Source organism: Oncorhynchus masou, chromosome 29, assembly GCF_036934945.1.
Source record: "Oncorhynchus masou masou isolate Uvic2021 chromosome 29, UVic_Omas_1.1, whole genome shotgun sequence".
NCBI lineage: Eukaryota > Metazoa > Chordata > Actinopteri > Salmoniformes > Salmonidae > Oncorhynchus > Oncorhynchus masou.
The window spans coordinates 87,577,643-87,603,379 of NC_088240.1; the positions used below are offsets into that span (position 1 = coordinate 87,577,643).

Sequence of the window (25,737 nt, forward strand, 5' to 3'; positions counted from 1 at the left end):
CAAACATCCCTTCCAAACACAACATCCCTTTCAAACACAACATCCCTTCCAAACACAACATCCCTTCCAAACACAACATCCCTTCCAAACACAACATCCCTTCCAAACACAACATCCCTTCCAAACACAACATCCCTTCCAAACACAACATCCCTTTCATGTTTGTGGTGACAATGACTGTAAAGCACAGTGCTATTAATATGCACCAAAACAAATCCAAACTGAGCACTCAGTCCATTTCCACACAATGATAAAACTATGTGTATTTACTAACACTCACTATACAGACAGTTTTAAACATGTTTGTTTTACTCCTTTCAGACACAAGCAAACAGAGAAACAATGACAGTAACAGAATGCAAGGAGGAACTGTCCATCCAGAAGCACTGCACACTGTAAAACCATGCAGTATAATATCACACATGTAAATACCTGGATACAGAAAGCAGTGCCTGATCATAACGCGTTGCTGTGCTGAGAAGTTTGGAGCCCTCCTTTCACAGAGGCAGACAGATAGAGACTGACTGGGAGAGACCGGAGAGTTGAGAGAATGAAACCGAGGAGAGGGAGGTAGGGAGGAGAGAGAGAAAAAGAGAGAGAGAGAGAGGGGAAATAAGGAGAGAGAGCGGCAGACCGCCAGATGAAGAGAAACAGAGAGGATAAGAGTGCTGTAAAAATCCAGAGGAAAAGAGAAAGAGAGGCTATCCCTTTAGGAGCGGAGAGAGCATGGTGGGTCTGGTCACCTGAGTTAACGTTGTGCATCTTCTGCTGGTCCAAGAGTCGCTGGTGGACAACGAGCTTGTTTGTTGTGGTGGAGAAATTTGACTCGCTCTCGTAAATCGTCTGTAGCATACTCCACTCAGCGCTCAGGTCGCATCGCAAGTCCTGCTCTTCCTGTCCCTAAAGAGCCAACCCTCTCACAGCAGTGCACTCAGGGGAACGACCACGACGGCGTACGGAGACCTCCTTTTCCTCTGAGGAAACTCTCTCTCTTGCTGTGCTGAAACGCAATACAATAACCACACCACACACTCCCTCTGTGAGGCTTTCCCCACTATACTGTGACTACACAGCACCATAGAACACAGAGCTTCAGTCAAGAAGTCCCTGTTCAGACAGAGTTAGAAGATGACTGGCAGTCTGATTCTCTTCTCTTGGTGTGACACTGAGCTACTACCCTGCTCTTATTCCCTCTGATCTCTCTCTCTCTCTGTTGTCTCTCTCTCTCTGTTGTCTCTCTCTCTCATCTGTCTGTCTTCTCCTCTCTGTTCCTCTCTCAGTAATGTCTGAGTGGTGAGAGTGAGCCTGCCTGTGTTTCAACCTTCCAGTGGGGGTGTACTAGTCAGAGATGAGCTAAGCCGGGCACTGTTTATCCGTCAACCTCTCACAGGAAAGTAATGCTTGAGCCGGAGAGGGTGCAAGCTTCATTTGCATGTGAATTAACAACAGCGTGGCCCACAGGTGACAGAAATAGAACAATGGCCGGCCCCAGCTATAAATAGGAGGGCCGAGGCGAGGGGATTGGAGCAGCATTGATGCGTTTAAAAATACCTCCACCAAACACAGCTGTCTCTTCTACAGCTCTACAGCTAGATTCCTGCCAGAAGGCATGTCTCCTGACTGACTCCTTCCCTCCCTCTCTCCCAGAGCAGAGCCCAGCCAAGCTGCAGAAGGAGGCTCACTCTGCTTGATTCCTCTCTCTCCCCCTCTCTCTCTCTTGCTCTTTTCTCTCACTCTTTCTCTCATTTCAAATCTATGTATCTCTCTCTCCTTTCTCTTTCTCTCTATTTATCTCTCTCCCTCTCTCTCTCTCTACCCTCTCTCAACTGGGATTCTTCATTTCTTTCTCTCGTACAAGATTCATCCTTATATCCCTTTTTCCAAAACATACTATCCAAATCAAATATTTTTCCTCATCCGTACAAGGTCTTGCTACTGTTGTTTTTCTTTCATGGTAGTTTATGGTGCCTGTGATATTCTGTATTTTGACAACGTAACTTCTATTCTTATTGGCAGCCCATTTCTGATAGGTTGGTTAGTAGTTCAAGCAGCCCATATCTGATAGGTTGGTTATTAGTTCAATCTCAAGATGATTGGTTAGTCATTGAGAGTAACAAACCAGCACCATATTCTGCATGTTAAAGAAACACATGTATTATATAACTAACGGTGTCAACCCTCCCAGATCACCCTGACCCAACCACCTGACCAAGTGGAATAGTAACTATTATCTCAGATTGTAGGATGGAGAGAGAGCAGGGGTCAGTGTGCATCCAGGACACTGCAGATGTAGGATCTTCATTCCAGCCAGTTTGCTATAACAGGAAACAAATCCTGCAGCAACAAGAAATGTGAATTATTGTGTGGATTATAATTAATGGGTATTTTTATGAAGGCATTAAAACATGTTTCATCAGGGCAAATCAAGTCTTAAATTTTAACGTGGAAATGACAAACTTTAGAACCTTTTTAAAACCCTGAATACACTACAAGCTGGCCTTTCCTGCCGTGCAGGAACATTCTCAGCGACAAAATAGGGTGAACCCTGACCCTAACCCTAACCCTAACCCTAACCCTAACCCTACACTACAAGTTTGCCTTTCCTGCCGTGCAGGAACATTCTCAGATACAAAATAGTAATCAAATTAAGATCCTAAATCTGTACTGCTCTTGAGGAAGCATGCCCTGAGCCAGCTAATCGTGTGAGGAAGCATGCCCTGAGCCAGCTAATCATGTGAGGAAGCATGCCCTGAGCCAGCCAATCGTGTGAGGAAGCATGCCCTGAGCCAGCCAATCGTGTGAGGAAGCATGCCCTGAGCCAGCTAATCATGTGAGGAAGCATGCCCTGAGCCAGCTAATCATGTGAGGAAGCATGCCCTGAGCCAGCCAATCGTGTGAGGAAGCATGCCCTGAGCCTGCTAATCGTGTGAGGAAGCATGCCGTGAGCCAGCCAATCGTGTGAGGAAGCATGCCGTGAGCCAGCCAATCGTGTGAGGAAGCATGCCCTGAGCCAGCCAATCGTGTGAGGAAGCATGCCGTGAGCCAGCCAATCGTGTGAGGAAGCATGCCATGAGTCAGCCAATCATGTGAGGAAGGATGCCCTAAGGCAGTGGTTCCCAAAATGTTTATAGTCCCGTACCCCTTCAAACATTCAACCTCCAGCTGCGTACCCCCCTCTAGCACCAGGGTCAGCACACTCTCAAATGCTGTTTTTTTACCATCATTGTAAGCCTGCCACACTTATACGGTACATTTCTTAAACATAACAATGAGTGTGAGTTTTTGTCACAACTTCCCACAAAGCTCGTGGGAAGTGACAAAGAGCTCTTATAGGACCAGGGCACAAATAATAATATAATAATAATAATCAACAATTTTGCTCTTTATTTAACCATCTTCCATATAAAACTGTATTTGTTCATCAAAAATGGGCAATGACTCAACATGTTGGGTTGTATTGGAGAGAGTCTCAGTCTTAAATCATTTTCCACACACAGTCAGTGCCTTTATTTAGTTTTCATGCTAGTGAGGGCCGAGAATCCACTCTCACATAGGTACGTGGTTGCAAAGGGCATCAGTGTCTTAACCACGGGATTTGCCAAGGCAGGATACTCTAAGAGCAGCCCAATCCAAAAATCTGTCAGTCCCTTCTGATGAAATAAAAATTTCACAGAACCGCTTGTTGCAATTTCGATGAGGCTCTCTTGTTCAGATATGGTAAGTGGACTGGAGGCAGGGCATGAAAGGGATATCAAATCCAGTTGTTTGTGTCATCTGTTTCGGGACAGTACCCAACTCACTCAGGTGCTTCCTATATCCCATTTGACATTGTCCGTAAGCTTGAGTTCATTTTCACACAAAAAAAATCAAACAATGATGGAAAGACCTGTGTGTTGTCCTTGTTAATGCAGACAGAGAAGAGCTCCAACTTCTTCATCATAGCCTCAATTTTGTCTCACACATTGAATATAGTTGCGGAAAGTCCCTGTAATCCTAGATTCAGATCATTCAGTCGAGAAAAAACATCCCCCAGACAGGCCAGTCGTGTGAGAAAAAACATCACCCAGATAGGCCAGTCGTGTGAGAAAAAACATCACCCAGATAGGCCAGTCGTGTGAGAAAAAACATCACCCAGATAGGCCAGTCGTGTGAGAAAAAACATCACCCAGACAGGCCAGTCGTGTGAGAAAAAACATCACCCAGATAGGCCAGTCGTGTGAGAAAAAACATCACCCAGACAGGCCAGTCGTGTGAGAAAAAACATCACCCAGACAGGCCAGTCGTGTGAGACAAAACATCACCCAGACAGGCCAGTCGTGTGAGAAAAAACATCACCCAGATAGGCCAGTCGTGTGAGAAACTCATCATCATCAAGCGGTCAGACAAGTGAAAATGATGGTCAGTAAAGAAAACTTTAAGCTCGTTTCTCAATTCAAAACAACGTGTCAATACTTTGCCCTGTCATCAAGGCAAAGGGTGGCTATTTGGGTACAACCTGTTATTTCAAAATGTGGAAAGCATCAGCCTGACTACCATTGGCTCAGACTCTGACCAAACACAGAGCTGGAATGAAACAGTTTTACACACTTCTGAAAGGAACAGTGAGCGGGTCAAGGAACTCCGGCAACAGGTATGATGTCTATCCAATATGTCTAGTTCTATAGTGAGATCTACACTATGCTACTCTACATGTAAACATGAGTTACAGTACATACAGTAGGACATCCTGAAAAGCATTTACACATACTGTGTTTGGTTTCTTTCAGAGAGTCATGGAGGTGGAGGCTAATCAGACCCCATAATGAAATAATGTATGTAGACGAGGCAGGGTTTAACCTGACATAAGCACATCGGCAGGTAAGAAACGTCATAGAGAAAAGGGCCACTGTTGACGTGCCGGGTCAGAGAGGAGCAAATATCACAATGTGTGCTTCAACCTCGAGTGCTGGTTTGGTCGTGCAGAAATGCCAGATTGGTCCCTGCAACACTGAGCACCTTCTTCTGGTGCCAGAAGCAGAAAGGGAACAGCTGGGAGGAATGTGTAATTGCATGGGACAATGTAGCATTCCACCATTCACATGCAATCACAAACTGGTTTGGAAGCCCATCCAAGAATGCCACCCTCCCCCCCCCCCCCCCCACTCACCGTTCCCCAAACTTTTTTCTGCCTGGAGGTGGAAAGTGTATGATCATCGGTCACATGACCAAATGTCCCTCCTGGATGCAATGGATGCCATCTGCAGAGACATCTCAGCTGAAGACTGTCAGGGGTGGATGAGGCAGGCCAAGCGCTACTATCCAAGGTGCAGAGACATCTCAGCTGAAGACTGTCAGGGGTGGATGAGGCATGACAAGTGTTTCTATCCAAGGTGCAGAGACATCTCAGCTGAAGACTGTCAGGGGTGGATGAGGCATGACAAGTGTTTCTATCCAAGGTGCAGAGACATCTCAGCTGAAGACTGTCAGGGGTGGATGAGGCAGGCCAAGCGTTTATATCCAAGGTGCAGAGACATCTCAGCTGAAGACTGTCAGGGGTGGATGAGGCATGACAAGCGTTTCTATCCAAGGTGCAGAGACATCTCAGCTGAAGACTGTCAGGGGTGGATGAGGCATGACAAGTGTTTCTATCCAAGGTGCAGAGACATCTCAGCTGAAGACTGCCAGGGGTGGATGAGGCATGACAAGCGTTTCTATCCAAGGTGCAGAGACATCTCAGCTGAAGACTGTCAGGGGTGGATGAGGCATGACAAGTGTTTCTATCCAAGGTGCAGAGACATCTCAGCTGAAGACTGTCAGGGGTGGATGAGGCATGACAAGTGTTTCTATCCAAGGTGCAGAGACATCTCAGCTGAAGACTGTCAGGGGTGGATAAGGCAGGCCAAGCGTTTCTATCCAAGATGCATAACGAGAGACGACATAAGATGTGATGTGGACGAGAACATGTGGCCAAATGCTGAAGATGGTATAGATTAGAACAGAACGGGGCATTTTACTGTTTTTCCCTTCTGTGCCTTTTTTACCGTAATTGTGTTTTATTTTTACACATTTGTTGTTGAACCAAAGGTCATGTATGTTGGATGTGTTGTTGAACCAAAGGTCATGTATGTTGGATGTGTTGTTGAACCAAAGGTCATGTATGTTGGAGGTGTTGTTGAACCAAAGGTCATGTATGTTGGATGTGTTGTTGAACCAAAGGTCATGTATGTTGGAGGTGTTGTTGAACCAAAGGTCATGTATGTTGGATGTGTTGTTGAACCAAAGGTCATGTATGTTGGATGTGTTGTTGAACCAAAGGTCATGTATGTTGGAGGTGTTGTTGAACCAAAGGTCATGTATGTTGGATGTGTTGTTGAACCAAAGGTCATGTGTGTTGGATGTGTTGTTGAACCAAAGGTCATGTATGTTGGATGTGTTGTTGAACCAAAGGTCATGTATGTTGGAGGTGTTGTTGAACCAAAGGTCATGTATGTTGGATGTGTTGTTGAACCAAAGGTCATGTGTGTTGGATGTGTTGTTGAACCAAAGGTCATGTATGTTGGATGTGTTGTTGAACCAAAGGTCATGTATGTTGGATGTGTTGTTGAACCAAAGGTCATGTATGTTGGAGGTGTTGTTGAACCAAAGGTCATGTATGTTGGATGTGTTGTTGAACCAAAGGTCATGTATGTTGGATGTGTTGTTGAACCAAAGGTCATGTATGTTGGAGGTGTTGTTGAACCAAAGGTCATGTATGTTGGATGTGTTGTTGAACCAAAGGTCATGTATGTTGGAGGTGTTGTTGAACCAAAGGTCATGTATGTTGGATGTGTTGTTGAACCAAAGGTCATGTGTGTTGGATGTGTTGTTGAACCAAAGGTCATGTATGTTGGAGGTGTTGTTGAACCAAAGGTCATGTATGTTGGATGTGTTGTTGAACCAAAGGTCATGTGTGTTGGATGTGTTGTTGAACACCGGCAGCAACTTCATGTTGCTAATAACGCTTTTACTGCAGCACTTCCTATTTGTTTCTACTGTACATTCTATGAAGTAAAGATGACTCATTCACTTTTAGAGAGTATGTTGCCAAAATTGCACACATTCGACACTTGAAACTGAATTATAAAAAACTATGGATTTCATATTGTCTAATGTATGCAGGTAGAACCGAAACCTGAAAAGTAATGCAGTTTTTGTAATGTCGTTGTGCTAAGATTGACTATATGCTCCTCTTGGATAGAAAACATGTGCTAGTGTTTTGACAGAATGATTAGATATTGAGTCAGGTTTACCGTGTTTTGATAGAATTAGTGTATGTAGAGAAAGTGTTTTTGTATTTTGAAATGTATTTAATGAACAAAATGTGGTTTTGAGCAGAACATTAACTATTTGGCTAATTGTGTGTTGCTGTGTTTAAGAGTTTAGGGAAAAGTATCTTAAGTATAAGTAAATGCTTGTTAGCAACTGTAAAAAACTGTAACAGCTTTCAGCTTAGCTTCCATTTGTCCTTGTCTAAAACACAGGACAACACTGTCCCTTTCATAGTCTTTCATGTGACACAACAGGTTTAAAAAAAACACAAACTACTGAATCAGAACTAGGTCACTAGGGAGTGCTGTGCATTGATAGCATTACAGAGCACAGGAGGTTGGTGGCACCTTAATTGGGGAGGACGTGCTTGTGGTAATGGCTGGAGCGGAATGAGTGGAAGGGTATCAAATACATCAAACACATGGTTTCTATGGTTTCCATGTGTTTGATGCCATTTCATTTGCTCCGCTCCAACCATTATTATGAGCCGTCCTCCCCTCAGCAGCCTCCACTGGTACAGAGGAACAAAATAGTTCATTGTTTGATAATACATCCACATGATCTGTTTGAATGGCAGGGGGAAGGAAGCAATCGCTTTGGTCTGGCTCTAAAAACAGAACAGTGTATTATTCCATCAGAGCCCCGTAGAGAACCAATAACATGATAATTAGACTCATAACATACACGTCAGGTAGAGTGTTCTCTCTGACCACTGATAGACGCAGGCCTGACTTACTGGCTAAGTGGGCCTGAGATACTGGCTAAGCAGGCTTGAGTTACTGGCTAAGCTAGCGGGCTGAGTTACTGTCTAAGCTAGCGGGCTGAGTTACTGTCTAAGCTAGCGGGCTGAGTTACTGGCTAAGCTAGTGGGCTGAGTTACAGGCTAAGTTAGTGGGTTGAGTTACTGGCTAAGCTAGCAGGCTGAGTTACTGGCTAAGCTAGTGGGCTGAGTTACAGACTAAGTTAGCGGGTTGAGTTACTGGCTAAGCTCGCGGGCTGAGTTACTGGCTAAGCTACCGGGCTGAGTTACTGGCTAAGCTACCGGGCTGAGTTACAGGCTAAGTTAGTGGGTTGAGTTACTGGCTAAGCTACCGGACTGAGTTACAGGCTAAGTTTGTGGGTGGAGTTACTGGCTAAGCTACCGGACTGAGTTACAGGCTAAGTTATTGGGTTGAGTTACTGGCTAAGCTACCGGTCTGAGTTACAGGCTAAGTTAGTGAGTTGAGTTACTGGCTAAGGTACCGGACTAAGTTACAGGCTAAGTTAGTGGGTTGAGTTACTGGCTAAGCTAGCGGGCTGAGTTACAGGCTAAGTTAGTGAGTTGAGTTACTGGCTAAGCTAGCGGGCTATGCCTTTAAAATTGTCATCTTCTTTTCCTTCATAATTTGACCTGTCCTCCAGCCAGGGGCGTGAAGCCAGCACAGTGCTATTTATAGAGTCCTGCTCAGCGCTTTTATGACTCTACAGGCAGGGGAGAGAGAGAGAGGGTGAGAGAGAGAAGGAGAGACAGAGAGAGAAAGAGAGAAAGGAGTTGGACTGTGTTATTTCAGCTGGCCAAACAGTTAAACCCTCAATGCTTTTATTACAACACAACATGGGAAACACAGAAGAGGGAATGCACAGCTCACAGGCTAGGCTATACTCAAGTGGCAAAAAAATCTATGTCATTTTGGAATAAAACTAAATGATCATATTTGTTTCTGTTATATTAAACAGCTTCATACTGTAGCCAACACACTCTTTTACTTTTTCTTAATAAAGCAACGAGCATTTGGACAGCCTTGGGAATTATCAGCTACCTAAAAGCTTGAGTTACATTTAAATGTTAGATTTAGATTGAGGCAATGTGATTGCAATGTCGGGTTTGCAGAGCCATGCATACTGTACATCATTGTATCTATTCTAGTGAGATTTAAATATATCTATCCTAGTAAGACTTATCTATCTGCCTGGCTAACCTAAAGTACCTACATCATGGAAAACACGGTCTACAATTAGTGATTGTTTTTATCTCCACGGGCGACATAATCCCCAGTAAATTAGGGCAATTAGAGTTAGGAAAGTCCTGATCCATCCATCTCTATGTAGTCTATCTAAAGGGGGATTTGGCTGTGGTGCCGGGAGGGGAGTGGGGGATTAAAGATCTGTCAGTCTTGCAATGTCAATAGTAAAGTTGTCTGTCTTTAATATATTTTTTTATTGTGTGTATGGACATCGTGGCGTAAAAATGTAATAATAATAAACACAACTGCAACATCTGTCACAGTGACAGACCATCTCTGATCCTAAAACCTAGAGACCTGGAGCTGTCACAGTGACCCACCAGCTCTGATCCTAAAGCCTAGAGACCTGGAGCTGTCACAGTGACAGGTCACAGGTGAGGTCAGGCTAAACAGAGGAAGTCTCAAGCGTCCAGGCATTAGGTTTGGGATTATGACAAAGCAATTCCTATTATGAGAAATTACAACTCTAATGGGTAACTATACACATGGAAAGTCCTGACACACAGAAAGCTGGTTAACCAGGCTAGGAAATTCCTGAATGACTAGTCACATAATGATACCATTATCATTTCACAATGAGTTCTAGGAATACTGTGTTACAATATTGCCTAAATATGACCAATTCCAAAAATAACTGCATTTTTCAACTCTGACCTGAATGATCTTTATTTAACTAGGCAAGTCAGTTAAGAACACATTCTTATTTTCAATAACAGCCTAGGAACAGTGGGTTAACTGCCTTGTTCAGGAGTAGAACTACAGATTTTGACCTTGTCAGCTCAGGGATTTGATCTTGCATCCTGTGGGTTTCTTGTCCACCGTTCTAATCACTAGGCTACCTGGTGCCCCGGCAGAATCATTTTAAAGATTTGCACTGCATATAAACAATGCATGTCTTGGAACATTGCACGAATCAATCAGTCATATCTAACAAAATCACCCCACTTTCTCCACAGACAAGCTTTCATTGGCAGCTAACAGGGACAACTCATTGGAGGCCGTGAGCAGGGATCAACCTAGACTTTGTGTTTCAACCCGTCTCTCCTCTTCCTGAGTCTGATGAGGTGTTGTGTGGCTGGACAGAGTCATGACCAGTACCTGTGGCCTGTTATAGCTTGCTCTCCTGCGTCACCAGAGCTCGTGGTCTGATTTAGGCCGATTAAAGCATTTAACTGTCAACGTCAGCACGGCGTCTGGAGAGGGAGTCACTCCACTCTGCTCCTGGAGAGACTAGGTGCTAGTGTAGGGGGACTGGGCCTCTGTCACCTCCCTCCCCACACTGTATGTGTGTGTGTGTGTGTGTGTGTGTGTGTGTGTGTGTGTGTGTGTGTGTGTGTGTGTGTGTGTGTGTGTGTGTGTGTGTGTGTGTGTGTGTGTGTGTGTGTGTGTGTGTGTGACAGGGGATGGGGGAACAAGTGGCCCAGAGGGTTTTCCAATAAAGGCCTTTATAGCTCTACTCAGAGAGAACAGGGTGTCAACAGAGAAAGGACACTACAAACACACACACACACAAACACACACACTACACACTCACACACACACATTACAAACACACACACACAAACACACACACTACACACTCACTCACACACATTACAAACACACACACACACACACTACACGCACACTACAAACACACACACTACACACACACTATAAACAAACACACGCACACACACTCACACACTACAAACACACACACACACACACTACAAACACACACACGCACACGCACACACTCACACTACAAACACACACTCTCACACACACACACACACTACACACACACACTACAAACACACACACACAAACACACTCACACACTACAAACACACACACACACACACACACTACACACACACTACAAACACACACACACGCACACACTCACACTACAAACACACACACACTACACACTCACACTCACACTACAAACACACACACACGCACACACTCACACTACATTACATTTTAGATGCACTATTGTAAAGTGGCTGTTCCACTGATGTCAGAAGGTGAATTCACCAATTTGTAAGTCGCTCTGGATAAGAGCGTCTGCTAAATGACTTAAATGTAAATGTAAATTACATTACATTTAAGTCATTTAGCAGACGCTCTTATCCAGAGCACACACACACGCACACTACACACACACTACAAACACACACACTACAAACACACACTCACAAACACACACACTACACACTCGCACACACACATTACAAACACACACACACACACTACACACACTACAAACACACACACTACACACACACTACAAACAAACACACGCACACACACTCACTACCTAAAAAAAAACACACACACACTACACACACACTACAAACACACACTACAAACACACACACACGAACACACTCACACTACAAACACACACACACTACACACTCACACTACAAACACACACACACGCACACACTCACACTACAAACACACACTCACACTACACACACACTACAAACACACACACTACACACACTACAAACACACACACACAAACACACACACTACACACTCACACACACACATTACAAACACACACACACAAACACACACACTCGCACACACACATTACAAACACACACACTACAAACACACTACAAACAAACACACGCACACACACTCACACACTACAAACACACACACACACACTCACTCACACGCACGCACTACAAACACACACTCTCACACACACACACACTACAAACACACACACATGCACACACTCACACTACAAAAACACACACACACACACTACAAACACACACATATGCACACACTCACACTACAAACACACACACACTCATACACAAGCACACACTACAAACACACACACACACACACTACAAACACACAAACACACACACACACACACACAAGGACACACACTACATGGTGATGTCCTGTGTTGTACCCCTCTACATGGTGATGTCCTGTGTTGTTCTCCTCTACATGGTGATGTCCTGTGTTATTCCCCTCTACATGGTGATGTCCTGTGTTATTCCCCTCTACATGGTGATGTCCTGTGTTGTACCCCTCTACATGGTGATGTCCTGTGTTGTTCTCCTCTACATGGTGATGTCTTGTGTTGTTCTCCTCTACATGGTGATGTCCTGTGTTGTTCTCCTCTACATGGTGATGTCCTGTGTTGTACCCCTCTACATGGTGATGTCCTGTGTTGTTCTCCTCTACATGGTGATGTCCTGTGTTGTACCCCTCTACATGGTGATGTCCTGTGTTATTCCCCTCTACATGGTGATGTCCTGTGTTGTTAATCAATGCAGCATGGCTGCTCTCTCTCTCTCTCTAGCTCTCTCTCTCTCACACTCCCTCTAACGCTCTTTCTTTCTCAATTCATTTCAAGGCCTTAATTGGCTTGGGATACATATGTTTATTTATTTATTATTTATCACCTTTATTTAACCAGGTAGGCTAGTTGAGAACAAGTTCTCATTAGCAACTGCGACCTGGCCAAGATAAAGCATAGCAGTGTGAACAGACAACAACACAGAGTTGCACATGGAGTAAACAATAAACAAGTCAATAACACAGTAGAAAAAAAAAGAAAAAAAAGAGAGTCTTTATACATTGTGTGCAAAAGGCATGAGTTGGTAGGCGAATAATTACAATTTTGCAGATTAACACTGGAGTGATAAATGATCAGATGGTCATGTACAGGTAGAGATATTGGTGTGCAAAAGAGCAGAAAAGTAAATAAATATAAACAGTATGGGGAAGAGGTAGGTAAAATTGGGTGGGCTATTTACCGATAGACTATGTACAGCTGCAGCGATCGGTTAGCTGCTCATATACTGTACTCGATACCATCTACTGTATCTTGCTATTGTGGCTCTGCACCATCACTCATTCATATCTTTATGTACATATTCTTTATCCCCTTACACTGTGTATAAGAAATTAGTTTTGGAATTGTTAGTTAGATTACTTGTTGGTTATTACTGCATTGTCGGAACTAGAAGCACAAGCATTTCGCTACACTCGCATTAACATCTGCTAACCATGTGTATGTGACAAATAAAATTTGATTTGATTTGATTTGATTTTGAGAAAGCAGATGTTTGAAGTTGGTGAGGGAGATAAAAGTCTCCAACTTCAGCGATTTTTGCAATTCGTTCCAGTCACAGGCAGCAGAGAACTGGAACGAAAGGCGGCCAAATGAGGTGTTGGCTTTAGGGATGATCAGTGAGATACACCTGCTGGAGCGCGTGCTACGGGTGGGTGTTGCCATCGTGACCAGTGAACTGAGATAAAGCGGAGCTTTACCTAGCATGGACTTGTAGATGACCTGGAGCCAGTGGGTCTGGCGACGAATATGTAGCGAGGGCCAGCCGACTAGAGCATACAGGTCACAGTGGTGGGTGGTATAAGGTGCTTTAGTAACAAAACGGATGGCACTGTGATAAACTGCATCCAGTTTGCTGAGTAGAGTATTGGAAGCCATTTTGTAGATGACATCGCCGAAGTCGAGGATCGGTAGGATAGTCAGTTTTAATAGGGTAGGTTTGGCGGCGTGAGTGAAGGAGGCTTTGTTGCGGAATAGAAAGCCGACTCTAGATTTGTTTTTAGATTGGAGATGTTTGATATGAGTCTGGAAGGAGAGTTTACAGTCTCGCCAGACACCTCGGTACTTATAGATGTCCACATATTCTAGGTCGGAACCATCCAGGGTGGTGATGCTAGTCGGGCGTGCGGGTGCAGGCAGCGAACGGTTGAAAAGCATGCATTTGGTTTTACTACCGTTTAAGGGCAGTTGGAGGCCACGGATGGAGTGTTGTATGGCATTGAAGCTTGTTTGGAGGTTAGATAGCACAGTGTCCAAGAACAGGCCGGAAGTATACAGAATGGTGTCGTCTGCGTAGAAGTGGATCAGGGAATTGCCCGCAGCAAGAGGAACATCATTGATATATACAGAGAAAAGAGTCGGCCCGAGAATTGAACCCTGTAGCACCCACATAGAGACTGCCAGAGGACCGGACAGCATGCCCTCCGATTTGACACACTGAACCCTGTCTGCAAAGTAGTTGGTGAACCAGGCAAGGCAGTCATCAGAAAAACCGAGGCTACTGAGTCTGCCGATAAGAATATGGTGATTGACAGAGTCGAAAGCCTTGGCAAGGTCGATGAAGACGCCTGCACAGTACTGTCTTTTATCGATGGCGGTTATGATATCTTTTAGTACCTTGAGCGTGGCTGAGGTGCACGCGTGACTGGCTCGGAAACCAGATTGCACAGCGGAGAAGGTACGGTGGGATTCGAGATGGTCAGTGACATGTTTGTTGACTTAGCTTTCGAAGACCTTAGATAGGCAGGGCAGGATGGATATAGGTCTGTAACAGTTTGGGTCCAGGTTGTCTCCCCCTTTTAAGAGGGGGATGACTGCGGCAGCTTTCCAATCCTTGGGGATCTCAGACGATATGAAAGAGAACAGGCTGGTAAAAGGGGTTGCGGCAATGGCGGCGGATAGTTTCAGAAATAGAGGGTCCAGATTGTCAAGCCCAGCTGATTTGTATGGGTCCACCAGGTTTTGCAGCTCTTTCAGAACATCTGCTATCTGGATTTGGGTAAAGGAGAAACTGGAGAGGCTTGGGAGAGTAGCTGCGGGGGGGGGGGGTGGAGCTGTTGGCCGAGGTTGGAGTAGCCAGGAGGAAGGCATGGCCAGCCATTGAGAAATGCTTGTTGAAGTTTTCGATAATCGTGGATTTATCGGTGGTGACCGAGTTACCGAGCCTCAGTGCAGTGGGCAGCTGGGAGGAGGTGCTCTTGTTCTCCATGGACTTCACAGTGTCCCAGAACTTTTTGGAGTTAAGAGCTACAGGATGCAAATTTCTGCCTGAAGAAGCTGGCCTTTGCTTTCCTGACTGACTGCGTGTATTGGTTCCTGACTTCCCTGAACAGTTGCATATCGTGGGGACTATTCGATGCTATTGCAGTCTGCCACAGGATGTTTTTGTGCTGGTCGAGGGCCGTCAGGTCTGGAGTGAACCAAGGGCTATATCTGTTCTTAGTTCTGCATTTTTTGAACGGAGCATGCTTATCTAAAATGGTGAGGAAGTTACTTTTAAAGAATGACCAGGCATCCTCAACTGACGGGATGAGGTCAATGTCCTTCCAGGATACCCGGGCCAGGTCGATTAGAAAGGCATGCTCACAGAAGTGTTTTAGGGAGCGTTTGACAGTGATGAGGGGTGGTCGTTTGACTGCGGATCCGTGGCGGATGCAGGCAATGAGGCAGTGATCGCTGAGATCCTGGCGGAGGTGTATTTGGAGGGCCAGTTGGTCAGGATGACGTCTATGAGGGTGCCCTTGTTTACAGATTTAGGGTTGTACCTGGTGGGTTCCCTGATGATTTGTGTGAGATTGAGGGCATCTAGCTTAGATTGTAGGACTGCCGGGGTGTTAAGCATATCCCAGTTAAGGTCACCAAACAGAACAAACTCTGAAGCTAGATGGGGGGCAATCAATTCACAAATGGTGTCCAGGGCACAGCTGGGAGCTGAGGGGGGTTGGTAGCAGGTGGCAACAGTGAGAGACTTATTTCTGGAGAGAGTAATTTTTAAAATTAGTAGTTTTGAACTGTTTGGGTATGGACCTGGAAAGTATGACATTATTTTGCAGGCAATCTCTGCAGTAGACTGCAACTCCTCCCCCTTTGGCAGTTCTATCTTGACGGAAAATGTTATAGTTAAGTATGGAAATCTCTGAATTTTTGGTGGCCTTCCTGAGCCAGGATTCAGACACGGCAAGGACATCAGGGTTAGCAGAGTGTGCTAAAGCAGTGAGTAAAACAAACTTAGGGAGGAGGCTTCTGATGTTGACATGCATGAAACCAAGGATTTTTCAATCACAGAAGTCAACAAATGAGGGTGCCTGGGGACAGGCAGGGCCTGGGTTTACCTCCACATCACCCGCGGAACAGAGGAGGAGTAGTATGAGGGTGCAGCTAAAGGCTATCAAAACTGGTCGCCTCGAGCGTTGGTGACAGAGAATAAAAGGAGCAGATTTCTGGGCATGGTAGAATATATTCAGGGCATAATGCGCAGACAGGGGTATGGTGGGGTGCGGGTACAGCGGAGGTAAGCCCAGGCACTGGGTGATGATGAGAGAGGTTGTATCTCTGGACATGCTGGTTGTAATGGGTGAGGTCACCGCATGTGTGGGAGGTGGGACAAAGGAGGTATCAGGGGTATGAAGAGTGGAACTAGGGGCTCCATTGTAAACTAAAACAATGATAACTAACCTGAACAACAGTATACAAGGCATATTGACATTTGAGAGAGACATGTGTTGATTTGGAGAGCTAGCTAAGCCAGTAGGTGAGACAACAACAGCTAATCAGCTAGCACAGGTAAAATGGTGTTGACTAGGCAGAGAGAGTCGGATTAACTACACACAGAGCCTGAGTGCGGCTGGGGCCGACAGATAAAACATAAACAAACAGAATGGAGTAACGTGATTGGAGTACCGTGATTAATGAACAGTCCAGCATGCATTAGCTATGTAGCCAAGTGATCACAGTGTCCAGGGGGCAGCGGTGGATGGGACAGGGAAGCTAGACTGGCGAGTATTATCCAGGCAAAAAAAAAATCTGGCTGGCTGTGCTGAAGGTAAAAGCCGCTAGCAGTGGCTAACAATGACTAAATAGCTTGTAGTTAGTTAGCTGGTTAGCTTCTGGAGGTTCTTGAATGTGTTCTAAAAATTTAAAATAATAGCGATTCCGTATCACATTGGATGAGGCAGGTTACCGGAAGGTATAAATGAATTAAAAATCGAAAAGAGATTGAAAGTAAATATGGGTCCAGTGAGTGGATGGGCTGGCTGAGGATGCGGCGATTCAGACAGTTAGCAGGCCTGTGCTAACAAGCTAACAGTTAGTAGGCCGGGGCTAAACAAGCTCGCAGTTAGCAGGCCAAATTAGCAAGCAAGCAGATAGCAAGGGCTAAAAAGTTAGCCTTTGGGTACGTCGCGATGGGGTTAAGTCTGTTTATGCCTCTTCATGCGGTGACATCGATAGACCAGTCGTGGGTCCGGATATTGTAGCCCAGGAGTATGCTTCGGTGGTAGCACAGGAGCTCTGGCCGGGCTAGCTTCAAGCTAAGTGGATGGAAACGCTAGCCAGGAGTAGTCATCCGGGGTTGCGGTTAGCTTGTTGTGAAGATCCAGATGAAAGAGTTCCGTTTGCGGTGGGAATACGGGGATAAAAATAATAGGTCAGTTATGTTCTGGTTAGAGTCGCGTTGTTCGAACTGGCGAGAGCTTTCCGAGCTAAAGGTTAGCTGATGACCGCTAATTGATTGCTGGTAGTTAGCTGGCTAGCTTCAGTTGAGGGGTTCCGGATCCGAAGTAAATATAAATACTTTAGAAAAAAAGCAGATCCACGCTACATTGGGTGAGGCGGGTTGCAGGAGAGTATTTAGATGTTGAGGTTTTAAAAGATATAGATAATAAACAAAAGAGAGAAAAAAACAATAGAAAGTTTGGCCATGTCCCGGGGCTCTGTGGGGTTTGTTTGTGTTTGTGAACAGAGCCCCAGGACCAGCTTGCTTAGGGGACTCCTCTCTCTCTCTATCACTCTCTCTCTCTGCCTCTTTCTCTCTCTCTCTCTCTCTCTCTTTGTCTCTCTCTCTCTCTGTGACAAACAGAAATTATGATGAAACCCAGCAGGAAGCCAGGCCCAGTATGTAAGGAGGAACACTAAGTGTTGCAACACCAACAATGGACAAACATAACATGTCTCCTCTACCCTCATATGATCCCACTTTTAAATGTGTTGTTCTTAACCGATGATCCATGCATGGGAGGATAGCAGGAGGAGCCATGGGAGGATGGCAGGAGGAACCATGGGAGGATGGCAGGAGGAGCCATGGGAGGATGGCAGGAGGAGCCATGGGAGGATGGCAGGAGGAGCCATGGGAGGATGGCAGGAGGAGCCATGGGAGGATGGCAGGAGGAGCCATGGGAGGATGGCAGGAGGAGCCATGGGAGGATGGCAGGAGGAGCCATGGGAGGATGGCAGGAGGAGCCATGGGAGGATGGTAGGAGGAGCCATGGGAGGATGGCAGGAGGAGCCATGGGAGGATGGCAGGAGGAGCCATGGGAGGATGGTAGGAGGAGCCATGGGAGGATGGCAGGAGGAGCCATGGGAGGATGGCAGGAGGAGCCATGGGAGGATGGCAGGAGGAGCCATGGGAGGATGGTAGGAGGAGCCATGGGAGGAGAAACTGTTTTTTCTATTCCCTGTTTTTCCTGAGTTCAAAGAGTCCTGTTATCTCAGACATAGAAGGTTTTCTTATGTCAAACACATTGATTAGTAAGACAGAGAGAGTGTATCTCACAGCGATGTTACATCATCTCAAGATTCAAGATCAATATGAATCACCAACACTGGACAATAGAGGAGTGGAAAAACACTGCCTGGTGTTTCGAATCCCGGTTTATGTTGTGTCTGATACACGGTAGGTCCCTTGATACCAACTGAGCAATGTTTAATGCCACAAAGAATTCAGGCTGTTCTGGAGGCAAAGGGAGGGGGGTATATCAGCTTACTTGTACGTGTGTTATGCGTACATGTGTCTCCCATGACCAGTTTGATTAAGCATTTCTACATTTTAATGTGTCTATTTATCTTTATGTCCACGGTTTGAACATAGTTTTATCATACTACCCACGGATGTTACAGTTTGAACAGAGTTTCATCATGCTACCCAGAGATGTTACAGTTTGAACATAGTTTCATCATGCTACCCAGGGATGTTACAGTTTGAACAGAGTTTCATCATGCTACCCAGGGATGTTACAGTTTGAACAGAGTTTCATCATGCTACCCAGGGATGTTACAGTTTGAACAGAGTTTCATCATGCTACCCAGGGATGTTACAGTTTGAACATAGTTTCATCATGCTACCCAGGGATGTTACAGTTTGAACATAGTTTCATCATGCTACCCAGGGATGTTACAGTTTGAACAGAGTTTCATCATGCTACCCAGGGATGTTACAGTTTGAACAGAGTTTCATCATGCTACCCAGGGATGTTACAGTTTGAACAGAGATTCATCATGCTACCCAGGGATGTTACAGAATGAACAGAGTTTCATCATGCTACCCAGGGATGTTACAGTTTGAACAGAGTTTCATCATGCTACCCAGGGATATTACAGTTTGAACAGAGATTCATCATGCTACCCAGGGATGTTACAGTTTGAACAGAGTTTCATCATGCTACCCAGGGATGTTACAGTTTGAACAGAGTTTCATCATGCTACCCAGGGATGTTACAGTTTGAACAGAGATTCATCATGCTACCCAGGGATGTTACAGAATGAACAGAGTTTCATCATGCTACCCAGGGATGTTACAGTTTGAACAGAGTTTCATCATGCTACCCAGGGATGTCACAGAGGATGTAAATATGACCAGGTGACAACCTCCCTAAACCACTAGGGACCATCCCTAGGTGGAGGTGCCTGGTAACAGGGCTTTCTGAGGTAACAGTCCCCCCTCCCTCCTGGTGGCCCTCCTCTGCCCTAAGAGGAGACACAGCCCTGCTGGGAAATTACCTCCACACACCAATTACCAGTGTAACTGGGAGCCTCGGGAGCCTGCAACATTACATCAGCTCTCTGACGGTGACTCACCACGGCATGGAGAGACCAGGAAAAGCCCCCTAGCCTAGACTACCCACTGAGGTGTATGGGTAAGATTGGATAAAATCACTTTAAAAAAGAAAGAAAGTCAATTTTCTCTGACTTTAGCATACTTTTGCGGCTGGGCCTCATAAAAGCACAAAGGAATTAGAACTGTTGATTTGATGTCTATACCCAATTAGCTTACATCTGGACGCGTTATGGGAGTGAGTTTCCCTGGCTAATGATTGGGCGCTCTCACTTTTATTAGGTTAGCCTGTCTGGCGTCCTGTGGTATTTCCTGTTGGACTTTCTGGGTGATGCAGAGGGCACTTTACATGTTGGATCAAATAACACACAAAAAGCTTTTAAAAGGCAGTAATGTTTGGTTCCTCAATTTAAAACAATGTTTGGTGATGAAGCTAATTATAATGCAATAATGCAAGGGAACCCCTGGGAGTCTAGGACGTGCCTGTGGAAGTAAAATAACAGTTTGGGTTTTTGTATGTAATTTACTTTTTTAGAGTGCGTGTTTGCGTGTGTGTGTGCAGTGTATGTGTGTGTGTGTGAATGCATGCATATATGTTTTATTTATTTTACCTTTATTTAACCAGGCAAGTCAGTTAAGAACAAATTCTTATTTTCAATGACGGCCTAGGAACAGTGGGTTAACTGCCTGTTCAAGGGCAGAGTGACAGATTTGTACCTTGTCAGCTCGGGGGTTTGAACTTGCAACCTTCCGGTCCAACCCTCTAACCACTAGGCTACCCTGCCGTGTACATAGATAGACCTACTGTATATATTCAACAGAACAACACAGTAATGTACCCATCTCCTGAGTGCTGCAGATACTAGAACATAGTTATGATCAATCTATAAAACAGACTATTCCCCTTATTCTGATCTTACATTTGAAAGACTACACTGAGTGTACAAAACATTAAGAACACCTGCTCTTTCCATGACACAGACTGACCAGGTGAATCCAGGTAAAAGCTATTATCCCTTATTGATGTCAATTGTTAAATCCACTTCAATACGTGTAAATGAAGGGAAGTCTTAAGACAATTGACACATGGATTGTGCATGTGTTACATTCAGAGGGTGAATGGGCAAGACAAAATATTTAAGTGCCTTTGAAGGTGCACTGGTTTGTGTCAACAACTGCAAGCTGCTGGGTTTTTCCACGCTCAACAGTTGTGTATCAAGAATGGACCACCACCCAAAGGACAACTTGCCACAAGCATTGGAGTCAACATGGGCCAGCATCCCTGTGGAACACTTTCGAAAACTTGCAGAGTCCATGCCCTGACGAACTGAGGCTGTTCTGAGAGCAAAATGCAACTCAATATTTCCTGGTTAAATAAAGGTTAAATAAAAATAAAAACATTAGGAAGGTGTTTCTAATGTTTTGTACACTCAGTGTTTACTCTTGTGTTAAATGTGAAAGCCCATTTTAAAAGCATCCTAGCTGCATTGTATCCTGACCTACAGGTCAGCGTTCTATCTTTAGCCAGGTCCCTGATGCTGTGCTTTCAGCGGGCTGCATTGCTCGGCTTTCTAAATATAGCAGTGGTAGCCAGCAGCCAAACACAAAGGACCACTGAAAACTGAGGCTGGCGCTCCGCCTCTCCGAGATCATCTCACTGATCAATGTGTTCATCTCTGTAGGAAAACATTGATCCACTATTTCTACAGATTGACAGATCATGCTCTCTTCCATAATAATAAACATGTCTGCTAGGTAGCATCATCAGCTAGCGCTAGTCAGCTACCTGCGACAAAAATATGGTATTTCTCATCCTTATCGCTTGTTCTCCATCTTCTTTTTAAATAGTGAGTCAACAGTACTGTATTTCAAAATGTGTCCTTGATTTCGCAAAATTATAGATTGGGAATAATATAGAGTTAGAAAGCTAAATAGGGATGAAGACTGAGTATTTCCAACAACTGCTCAATTCTGAAACATTCTAAATATTATACATACTATTCAATTCTATTCATTAAAATAAAAGGTAAAAATTTGACTAAACTTGTTATATACTCAACTAATGATGGATAGTCTACCGTACAAACCCTGGAAGTAACAGTTAACTTGACTTGACATTTTCTCAATGACCTTTAAAGCAGCAAGGATTCCATTCATAGACTTTCAAAGGTCAACAGAAAAAATGGACCAGGAAATCAGATTGCCTTTAGGAAGGGGTGGCTGTCGCTCATTGTCCCAGCGACTTCCTCCTACGCCACAGTTTCTTTTCTTGACCACGGTGAGTGTGTCCTCTCCTGCTGTGTTGTCTCAGAGGTCTCAGACACAACAATGCTGCTGAAAAACACCTCTTCCTCTGACTATTAACTAAAACAGTGCAGTATTAGCTAGGGAATAGTCCACACAGACTTGACTGCCACCACTGTTAAAATAGTTCATTTCTGTGTTCCAATTTCCAAATAACACCCTATTCCCTATCTAGGGCTCTGGTCTAAAGTAGTGGACTAAATAGGGAATAGGGTGTCATTTGGGATGCAACCATGTCTGTATTAAAATGTAAAAACCTGGAGGGCTAAAGATTGAGGGCCTTGCTTGCTACAGGTGACATTATTGAGGTCTGGGATGTTATTTCAGTATCATATACAGTATACCATACTTACAAATTCACACAACCCACATGTTTTAGTTGAGCTACGGGCATTTACAAACTACTTGTAAATTGCTGGGCCTGGGATAACTTTTTTCAAAAAATGAAATAATCACTCCTGAGAGAGTGTCTGACCTTCTATTTAAATTGCACCTAGAGCTCCCAGCTTCCTGTCTTCCTCTCTTCAGAGTGATGAGGCAAGAGGCCAGGGGTCATCCCATTTGTTTGGTAGAAAAGCAATGGCAGACCTCTTACAGAACATTCACTTCCACCACTGATGAGTCCCTAGTCTCCCAGTCTCCTAGTCTCATCTCCAGCCCCTGTCTACATCAATCACCCCCACCACCAGCATCTCCTTGTCCTCACAGCATAGACTTTCTCAAGCTGAATTGATATGTTTCTATGGTCAGAAGAGTAATTCAGTGGAGCTTGTCGATGGACTTCAGCCAAAACTTTTCACTACACGAACCACGTTTCCATCCACAGCTTTTATGCGAAGTCCATAGACATTATAAAATAGTGAATAAAAACAAATCATGACAGCTGTGAAGGGAACAGGAAGTTTCGGTACAATTTTATGAATGCCGACAGATCATTTGTTCGTTCGACATGGAGGGGTCTTATTGTGTTGGTATAATTTATAATGCGTAAAATGGCAGTGGCAACGCTTTTATGCAAAAATATTGATATAATAAACATCATATCGAAGTAAACTTGGAGTCACGCGATGATATGGTGTGTGGTCCTTCCACTACGACTCGGGAAACCATGCAGTTAATTAGGCTACAAATGAAATAAGTTATGATGAACCTTCACAGGTTGGTAAGGTGCACTGTGATCTTGATGCTCATTTCAAATGAATATCGAGGGTGTTATTCTGTTGACATGATGATTGATGCTTGACTGCCGTTTGCCAAATAAAGATATTCTGTCTCTTATCCATAATAATGTAATCATGTAGAGTCTAGACTATACCCACACAGCCGACCCTCACTGTATCTGTGAGCTGTTGGCTGGAGCACACCTGCCAAGACCAGAGGAGGCACATCTGCTATTTAACACAACCGTTTTTGTGACAAAACTATTGCTACAGTGATGGAAACCTATTGAACTTTAGATTTTAATTCGGTACATGAACATTTAAGGACAAAAAGTACATAACCACACACTGATTTAAAAATGTGCATATTTTCTTTATTTCGAGTATTCGCATGACAATCTGTCACCAATCGGATGGGAACCTAGCTATCGATTCTAAAATATATGTTTTTGTGTGTTTGTCCCTTGTGGTGGATCAGAGTACAGTGAACTAAGACAGCAGGACTAACGGCTCGTGTACACTGGCACACTGTAAATTGCTGCGTGCCGCTTAGGCCGTCCAGAGTGGCTTGCTTGTGGGCGTGCTGGCAGCATATGGCAGCATGTTTGATTGTGTGTCAAGATTTCAGCATAGCAGGTTTGTACCTAACTTCATATTAGCTAGCTATCTTGATGTATTTATCACTGTAAAAAACAAACTCCAAATGCATTTGTAGGTAGCGAGCTGACAGCCATGTAGGAGGGTGAAGAACACGTAGTTCCTGTCCCGAGAAGTGAGGATGGAGATAATAGTAACATAATATTCAGTGCGGTGTAATTTGACTAGAATGAAGTCTGTTTCTTGTGAGGTTTTCTGTCCTCAGATACAGAGATCTATGAAGCCTGTCTGCAGATGAAGAGCAGTGGTTCTCAGTCCTGGTCCTGGGGACTCAGAGGGGCACATTTTGTTTTTGCCTTAACACTGCACAGGTGATTCAAATGATCAACTCATCATCAATATTCTAGTGGTATTTATGTCATTTGTGATGCTATCCTTTATATGATCCTGCTATTGTCACATGCTACATATGCACGTCTGTGTGCACATGCATCTATCTATCTATCTATCTATCTAATGTTATCATGATTTGTTAGAAAGGATATTATACTTTAGTAATCCACAATGACCTGGTGATGTAAAAGTCTAATAATTACATTAGTCTTCCATATTCCTACAGATACCTTGTAACTGGAGATTCCTTCAAAATGATTGCTTACAGTTACTGTGCAGGGTTGGGTGACCAGGGCCCTCTGGGACTGCCTCCTGGAGGAATTCAGGTGTGTGAAGGCTACCTGTGATCTGCATAACTTCCTGAGGATAGACATGAGGACCAGGAGGGGATCTGCAGCTCGCCACCGTGTGCCAGAGGAGAAGCCTGCTGTTCTGCAGGATGTTTCAAAGATGGGTCCAACAACGCAGCAAGAGAGGCAATCCATGTGCGGGAGATCTGCACCTCCTACTTCTTAGACGAGGTTGCTGTTCCCTGGCAACACCATAGACTACACTCTGCACAACCAAAGGTTCTTTTAAGAGCCATTCACATTGCAATAAGAGTATTCTTCAATTTACTTAGCTATGTCAACTGCAGTTATTCATTTCCCAGTTTCTCTCCCTTTGATTTCTACTTCTCAGATGAGGGTGCTGTTTAGGTAAGGGTGTGTGATGTCCGTACAAAAACAAAAGAGGCTATTTTAAGAATTTTAACAATTAGACACCTTATAACCCACACCTACCCAGCCATGTATCAATCTGATTGACGGATGGTGTTGTGCAGTAAGCAGGCTCGGGTGTATAACTATGGATCCTTCCACCATCAAAGAATAGGCAAGAGGGCCAACCATGGAGAATAGGCAAAAGGGCCAACCATGGAGAATAGGCAAGAGGGCCAACCATGGAGAATAGGCAAGAGGGCCAACCATGGAGAATAGGCAAGAGGGCCGATCATGGAGAATAGTAAGACACGTCATTATTTCTATAACTACGCTGTATTGTTTGGCCTCGTGTGTCTGTGCATGTTTTTCCTTTTGAACACTGTCTCTTTAACTACCGTATTTTCTCAATAACAGTCTCTCTCCTTCACTCATCCCTCTTTCCCCTTCTCCCTAAATCCTCTAGGTTATATCAGCTGTGTCGGTGAACCCCTCCCGCATCTGAACTGGCTACATAGAGGGCACAGCATGATCAGAGGTGAGAGGTCACTTGGTTGGGTCAACAGGAAGTATTATTAAACAGATGCTTTACAATGAAATACAGATAGAGATGTAGTAGTCCCCAAAGTCAGTTTTGCATTTC

The 25,737-nt window shown here is 44.5% G+C and overlaps 2 long non-coding RNA genes across 2 annotated transcripts in view; one reads left to right on the plus strand and one right to left on the minus strand.

Annotated features, from left to right (window-relative positions):
- Window positions 1-985: 985 nt before the first annotated feature.
- Window positions 986-25,737, minus strand: part of LOC135521368 (uncharacterized) — a 60,648-nt gene continuing 35,896 nt past the window's right edge. The window contains exon 3 of the long non-coding RNA XR_010452533.1: window positions 986-1,000. This is a non-coding gene — a long non-coding RNA (uncharacterized LOC135521368). The remainder of the gene's footprint in view (window positions 1,001-25,737) is intronic.
- The window catches only part of LOC135521367 (uncharacterized), a 1,600-nt gene continuing 529 nt past the window's right edge, over window positions 24,667-25,737 (plus strand). Inside the window, exons 1-2 of the long non-coding RNA XR_010452530.1 lie at window positions 24,667-25,398; window positions 25,561-25,632. This is a non-coding gene — a long non-coding RNA (uncharacterized LOC135521367). The remainder of the gene's footprint in view (window positions 25,399-25,560; window positions 25,633-25,737) is intronic.